The sequence below is a fragment of the Ixodes scapularis genome, unplaced genomic scaffold (assembly GCF_016920785.2).
Source record: "Ixodes scapularis isolate PalLabHiFi unplaced genomic scaffold, ASM1692078v2 PGA_scaffold13__105_contigs__length_92229423, whole genome shotgun sequence".
NCBI classification, from domain to species: Eukaryota; Metazoa; Arthropoda; class Arachnida; order Ixodida; family Ixodidae; genus Ixodes; species Ixodes scapularis.
The window spans coordinates 36,552,374-36,560,268 of NW_024609839.1; positions in this window are offsets into that span (position 1 = coordinate 36,552,374).

The following is a 7,895-nucleotide window of genomic DNA, read 5'->3' on the forward strand; positions in this document are numbered from 1 at the left end:
TGCTGTGTCGAAAGCACCACCCCCGAGACACCTCAGTCTGATTTGCAGCTATCAACTGTGCGCCAGCGCCGTCAAGTAAGGGAGGCGGATGCGAAGCCGTCAAGTTCCGGGGACTCTGCAGGATGGATTCCTTTAGTCAAGGCAGCAGTCAATATCGCTCTCACCCTACTTAGAAGCTTCAAAACATCCTGGGCGACGAAACTAACTACCATGATACAAGCTCTGCTTCCCCTTTTTGAAGGATGTTAGTGCCATCGTCCTCTCATGCACAAGGCTCGATCAGAGCGACCCCGGAAGTGTCTGTGCGTGCTGCACGTCATGGACGAAGAAATACCCACGTAGCCTGTCCATCCATCCTCCAATGGAACGTGCGTGGCCTTCGAAGGCGTCTTCCCGACCTACGACAGCACCTGATTCCTTCTTTTGTTGACGTCCTGGCCATCCAAGAACCGATGATGCGACCGGGCGACTTTAGGTTTCTCCCTTACGTCAATCACCACAGTACGCCAGCGCGAAAGGGAGGTCGTTCTCGAGCAGCGCTCCTTGTGACCGCAGGACTAGCACACAACCCGGTTGATCTTTCATCGTTCACCAGAGAGAAAGCAGAATTTTCAGCTGCCACGATTGAAGTCCGAGGCGAGCTCTTCACTATAATTTCTGCATATGTCGCTCCTGGGCGTGCTAACAGCTGGGACGCGGGAGATTTAAATAAGATAGCGCTTAAATGCCCTGGCCATTTGATGCTCTGCGGTGATTTTAACGCACATAACTGCCTGGGGTGACAGACAAACTACTGCAAGAGGCAGATCGCTTGAGTGTGTCACGTCTTCGCTTCACCTAGAAGCATTTAACGACGGCACAGAAACATATGTTCGCCGAGGTGTAAACGACAGTGTTCTTGATCTATCCTTTGCCCCACCGGATGTAGCTGCAAACTGGACTCCACAACCCGACTCATGGGGCAGTGACCATATTCCTATCCACATTGTATCTCCCAACGCTAGTAAACCGAAGTACAGACGATGCAGGGTCACAAACTGGGACATGTACCGACGGCACCTTGACAGAGCCCTAGCAGCAGGTCCTCTGAAGGACCCAATCATAGCAATCGCCAATACTCTTAGTCTCTCGACGAGGACGATAAAGGTGCCACTTTTGAGGCCAGCGCCAGACCTGGTATACTTGAACCTCCGCGCCGCGCGCCGGAGAGCTCAACGAAAGGCACGAAGAACAAAAGATCCAAAAGATTGGAATACTCACCACAATATTGATGCCAAATTTTGTCGACATACAATTCGTCTTCAGCGAAAGCAATGGGGACAACTCTGCGCCTCCTTCGGATCGGCTGGCGGCCTTTCTAAAGCATGGAAAATAGCAAAGGCGTTGTCTTCCGCAAAGCAAATTCAACACTCCATATTCGGACTCGCCGTTGCACTTCAAAAGCCTCTGCAGGCGGTGGAGCTATTGGCGGATGAATTTTCAGAAGCTATTCCGCTACCCCCAGGATATCAAGAGCCAGAAACTCGCCCGTCTGATGCCTGCGCCCCCGTGCAGCTAGATAACGACTTCACCAGAGGCGAACTAGAATACGCGCTACGGAAGTGCACGAAGCGCAGCGCTCCTGGACCTGATGAAGTGACATATCAGGCACTGCGAAACTTAGATAAGAGTCACCATTTCGCCCTCATGGAGGCACCAAACAACGCGTGGCGCACCGCAGAACTCCCTGCTGTCTGGAAAGTCTTCCATGTGATTCCGATTCCGAAGCCTGGTAAACCTCACGCGTTGCTGTCATCGTACAGGCCTGTCTCCTTGACAAGTTGCGTCGGTAAACTCCTTGAGCGCCTCGTTCTTCGCCGTCTCACGTGGCAACTTGGCACCAACAATACACTTCTTCACCAACTGTCTGGTTTCAGGACACATCGCTCTACGGTCGAAGCCATAGGAGATGTAGCAACATCTTTCGAAGAAGCGCGGGCTGCTGGGAAAACGATGTGCTGTGCCTTCTTGGACATCCACAAGGCTTTCGACGCCCTACCTCATGCCATCATCCTCCACCAACTCACTCTCTTCGGCATCGCAGGTAGAGCTTACGCTTACATCCGTACATTTCTTCAAAACAGGACCCTTATTGTAAACGTCCGGAGAACAACAAGTGACCCAAGATATGTGACCCAATGAGTACCGCAGGGAAGCGTGATAACTCCTTTTCTTTTCAACTTGGCAATGGCGTCACTACCTGCTGTGCTTCCGCCAATGGCATATCCACTTACGCCACGGACAAGCATCGTCATTTATGCGGATGATGTCGCAATTTGGACGGTTGGGTTAAGCAACCAGGCACACATGACAGGGCAAATTCTTCAGTTTGCTCTGGATAAAACAGCAAAAGAAACTTCTCGTCTGGGACTGACATTATCTGCTTCAAAGACCTCTCTCCTCTACACCAACAGGAGCAAGTGATAGACCGTCAAAATTATACTCGACGGCGTAGAAATCGCAAGGAGTTGGTCCCACCTCTACCTGGGCCTTTTAATCGATGACCTCGCGACATGCCGGCCGGCAGTGAAAAGACTCTTAGGACAGTGTCGACAGCTCCTGGGCGAACTCCGGAGTTTCCGTGCATACGGCCAGAGAAGTATCCCAGCGGATGGCTTCCTGACACTCTACAAAGGTCTTCTCCAATCGAAGCTCCTATACGCACTACCATTCGTCAATATCAGGCGACCCCAGCTAAACGCGCTCGAACGTTTTCACCGTGTCGCTTTACGACTCTGTGTGGGACTTCTCCCATACGCGAAAAACCTGGCAACGCTCACGGAAGCACAAGCAGAGCCAATCATCCTACGAGAGGAAAGAGTGGCAATGCATCCCCTAGTGCGAATGCACACGACCCCGTCGGCGCAGTACATTCTTGCCAACCTACTGAAACGACCATCGTCGCATCTTGGTCAACTAGCTGCACAATTTCAGCGTGACATCGGAAGCCCTGGAGTTTTATATTCTTCACGTCCCCCACACTCCATACGCCCACCGCTAGACGTGCATGAAACACTTCCAGACCTGCCTCGGAAAAAAAGATATTCACCCAACTGTCGCCCGCACAGCTGTCGCAGTGGCTTTCGAAAATGAATACGTTGAACATCTTGAGGTCTACACAGACAGCTCAGTTGACAAGAAGAAGGGAAGTGCAACCGCGGCATACACGATCCCCGCAATATCAACTGAAAGTGCGGTTCTCTTAAACATCGAGACGTCCTCTACAACAGCGGAGACGGTTGCGATTCTTCTGGCACTTACGGCACTGCAGGAACGTCCTGCAATCGGTAAGGCGGTGATACTAACCTATTCCCGAAGTGCGCTTGTTCACATCGCCAACTCCGAGCACGCTCCCTTGATCGCCCAGGAAGCTGCACACATAGCAACAAAGCTAGAGGACATCGGTTGGGGACTGGTATTTCAGTGGGTGCCATCCCACAGCGGAATTCTTGGAAATGAACGTGCAGACACCCTGGCAACAAGGGCACACAGCATCTCGCCTACCACGCACAACCTGCGACGCCTCCACGAGGCGCGCCTTCTCATCGCACGCGATCTCACGAAAAGACACCCCGATCTCGGGACAGCCAATGGAGAAAGAGCTGTACCAGTCCCAACCTCTAAACCGACGCGGAAAGACGCAACGCTTTTGCATCGTCTCCGAACTAATAGCGCGTTCACGAGGAAGACATTGCATCGCTTCGGAAGGACGTCTCAGAGAAGCAGTGCTGACTGGACTGCGTGCGGGGACGTTGAAGACATCGATCACATACTATGGCACTGCCCGGAATACGAGAAAGCACGGAAAACATTACTCGCTTCGGTAAGGGCGACAGGGGCACAGGTGTCCACAACAAAGGAACTGCTATTCCCTACTGGTGGCAAGCAACGGGCGCGGGTCATATTCCGTGCAGTGCTCGAGTTTGCGCATGTGACTGAGATTTCAGACCGCCTCTAACTGCCGCGCGCAATTCGGAAACCGGTAAAGATCTCGTCACACGTTTGCGACATGACAATGATGCAGAACTCCAGTGAACATAACTGTGTTGTGGAAGAACTGCGGAACTGCGGCTGTGAAACACAAGTCTCGCCGCCGCTTCGCGGCGGCGCGACAAGTTACACAGGTTCAGCTCGTCGCCGCGGAGCGGCGACGGGCTGTACTTCTGCAATTGACCGAATGTTGGGAGCGATTGAGCGACTGTTGGCACTTGCGCGTTTTATCTAACGTTTACTTTGAACCATGTTCTAGCCGTGTGTTAGCAACGCTTTGCCCCTCCCCCCCCCCTTTCCCTCTACCCTACAAATGATTTGATTGGCGCTTTAACCTAGTAACTGCTAAAATATTTTATTCAACCCATCTCAATCCACATCTTTCCCTCCCTCTCCCCTTTGGCTATGCGAGTCTTTTCCCTGCCTGGAGAATAACATTTCGCATAGCCATTAAACCCCCTTTCCTGTTTTATACACCACATCCCCCCCCCCCCCCCCTTAGTGCTCTGCCGCCGCTTGCCTCCAAGGACCGCTCAAGAAATGGGCCTCACGCACTGGCATTTTCACGGTTACTTCAAAGACCAACGCAAACAGATGGAGGGGATTTAGTCCCTACGGGTTCTGCAGCGTGAGTTCCGTGCTTTGAACGGAGCTCGCACTCGCGCATTTCTCCACATGCTCTCGTCTGCGGTGCCACAACACACCCGGCAAACAATCCGCCACCGCACTTGGTTTAGCCTTTGAGCTAAACCCAATGAGCTACGCTTAGGGGATCGACACTTTTTGCCCCAATACTGCTGTGGGCGCCGCCATCTTGGTGGTTAGTAACCAATCAGACGCAACTGCCGATCGTCATGATTCAAAAGTGTGACTTCCCCAGCATTAGGTTCGGTGTCAGGAAGCTTACAAATATTTCTTTGCTTTGTAGCGAACTGTTTTGTGCAGGACGAAAAAGCGTATCCTGTTATATTAGATAAACCTTCAGATAACTGACAACCTCCATTTTGAGCACCAAGATGTGTATGAAGCGCAGCTTATTTAGTGGCTCTAGTTTAGCCCGACCGCATAGACACAGAAAGAGAACGAACTGCTTGACCTCGCGCTCTTGGCGCTGCTTAGTGGCTTCATCAGCCCGTAGCGTTGGCTGCGCTCCGAACTAAGGTAAAGCAAAGCAAATATTCAGATCTTAGGGTTTAGAAGTCAAACCAACAAAAATCACTTAACACTCCCCAATAAAAAAATACAAAAAATTGCTGGTTTATTTTGACTAACTGGAGATCTTGACGTGCAACCGAAATCTAAGATTGACCTCCGTCAGATTGCGGGCACCTCGGCCGGTATTTAAACCCGACAAATATGAATTCATGGGCCAGCGCGTTGGCTCAGAGACACTGAGACGTTTTAATGTTTTGTGTTTTGTTTTCATATCATTGCCGCTTAAGAGCCACCGAGATGGTTTTAGAAACAAAATATAGTGGAATCATTCCCACAAGCATATTTTATTGCGAAAATGATTTTTGCAAGTGATAAAAACATTAAAATATTTTCGCATACGTGGCGGAATCTAAAATGGCGGAATCCTTTTCATTGCGCCCATTTCATTCGGATCGCGTCGGACAAGTGTACCGACGGACAGTAGAACGCGCGCAAAAGCAGCTGTGGTGCACCCGCAGCCTCGCGCGTGTTGTTCTGACATCTCTTGCTCGCTCACTGCGCGCATCCAGTCATCTGACACCCTGCCATCTGGCGCTTCTTCTGTCTTTCACGTGGCGTCCCAAGTAGCACACGACAAAAAATGCACATCAAGCTATCACCGCCAGATGTTTTGGTGGCGCCCTCCTATGGTTCCCCCTTGTGACGTCATTACCTTGCAAACAACAAGTTCGATGGTGTTTGTAAATAGGATGGTGGAAGCTTGAAATCATTGCGCTCTCAAAGGAACACTGCCAACACCGTCAAAATTAAAGTTCTTTCATTCCTCTTATTTCCTTCGATGATAAATCCTTTTCCGACGTCATAGTCAGCGTTCGGGCCAATCGTGGAAGGCCGACCACAGCGACGCTTCCGGTCGCACACGTTGCCAATTCTTGAACACGAGTCGCCATTGTATTTTATATTAAGAAACTGCAATTTGCCGTAACTGAATGGGAAAAGTTTGAGGTCTAATAACATTCTTAACCTGTAATACATCAATATTGAAGTTCTGGAAAATGCAATATCGAAGGCTGCTTCATAATTTAATGTCTCGTAATTTTGATTTGTTGACGTGATTCCTCTTTTATACCGCCATAAAATAATACCATTTTAAACTTTTTTTTTAAATATACAATATCTGTAGAGTTCGTTGCTTCTTTACTTTTTTTTTTAATTTATTACATCCAACCGAACGCTCACGTAAAATATCGTGGACAATGGGACATTATAACTCCAGAAATAATTTTTTTTAAATATTCGAGACTGGTTTATTAAATGCTGAATAATTAACTCACAATTAAAAATAATCGTAATATCGAGATATATTAAAGTAGTCTTGAAAAACAGCTATTTAATTTGGCATTAACATTATAACTGTACGATACATAGAAATAAAGTTATAAGCCGTCAAAAAAGCACCAAAACGCCATGCACAGTCGGGCTGCACCTTAACATGATGGTGATAAGTAGGGATGCCGCGAATCACCCTAGGTTCGATTTCGAAAGATATTGATATTTTCGAACCGAGCTGATGTTCGAATTCGAAAGGTTTCGATATTTTCGACCGTACGGAGATTCGAATTAAAAAAATTCGATGCTTTCACGGTTTCTAAAAGTTCGGGTTTGATTATTTCGCATATTTTTTTACTTGAGGTTCGAAAACTCAAAGATTTCGAACTTTCCTCACTTGAAATTCGAGAGATTCGAATTTCTTTTGATCTGAATTTCGAAAAATCGAACGTTTCGATTTCTTATAGACATGAAGTTCGATCAATTCGAAGATTTTGAATTTTTTTACATAAAGTTCGAAGGTTTCGATTCTCTTTTAGCGCTAAATTCGAAACAGAAACTTAGGTTTCGAATTTCTTTAAAGTCCAAGTGCGCAAAGTTCGAAGTTCGGTTTTCATGTTCCGCCACAGTTTCAGTTTCAAATAACGTTTTCACGCCTCACTGGTTATCACGAAATCAGGTTTAGAAATGTTCAGGTGTGATACTCAGATTGTGCAAAGTTGGTCAGGCAATTAAATGAGACTGCGAGTGTCCCGGATGTGCTGGATTATTTGCCAGTGCAGAGTGACGTGTGCAGATCAGTAATTGTGGTCGCCAGCCCGGGGGGGGGGGGGGGGGGTCTTTAACGTGGATCACGCAGTAGTGGTCACACGAACGCACTCATTAACGATACTCATCCAGTTCAATACCACCAGGGGCAGGCAAGAAGTTTAGTTTGTACATGATCCAAAATCCTGAGACTGGGAGTGAAATTTGAAGGAAAAAGCGTAAGAAGACAGAAAAAGGTTACAGGACAACGTCTCAAACCCAGCTCAGGACGACGTCTCAAACTCAACTCAGCTGAAAACTCAGCTCAGGAATAACGTCTCAAACTCAACTAAACTGAGTTTGAGACTGTCCTGTCCCGTTACACTCTTTCTTTCGAATTTCATTCCCAGTCTCGGGATTTTGCATCATGATCAACATACACCAGCTCGCCTGCACCTTGACAACTTTTAGTTTGTAATTGTTTTGGAGGTTTATTTACAGAGACGGAAGAAACGCCGAGCAGAAAGCACAGAAGCCGACACAACTTGAGGTCGAGGAGCGTGCTACCATACCAGCAGCGTCGGAAGAGGAAAAACGAAGGGGAAGGGGGGGGGGATGCTCCAGTCTCTCCCCCC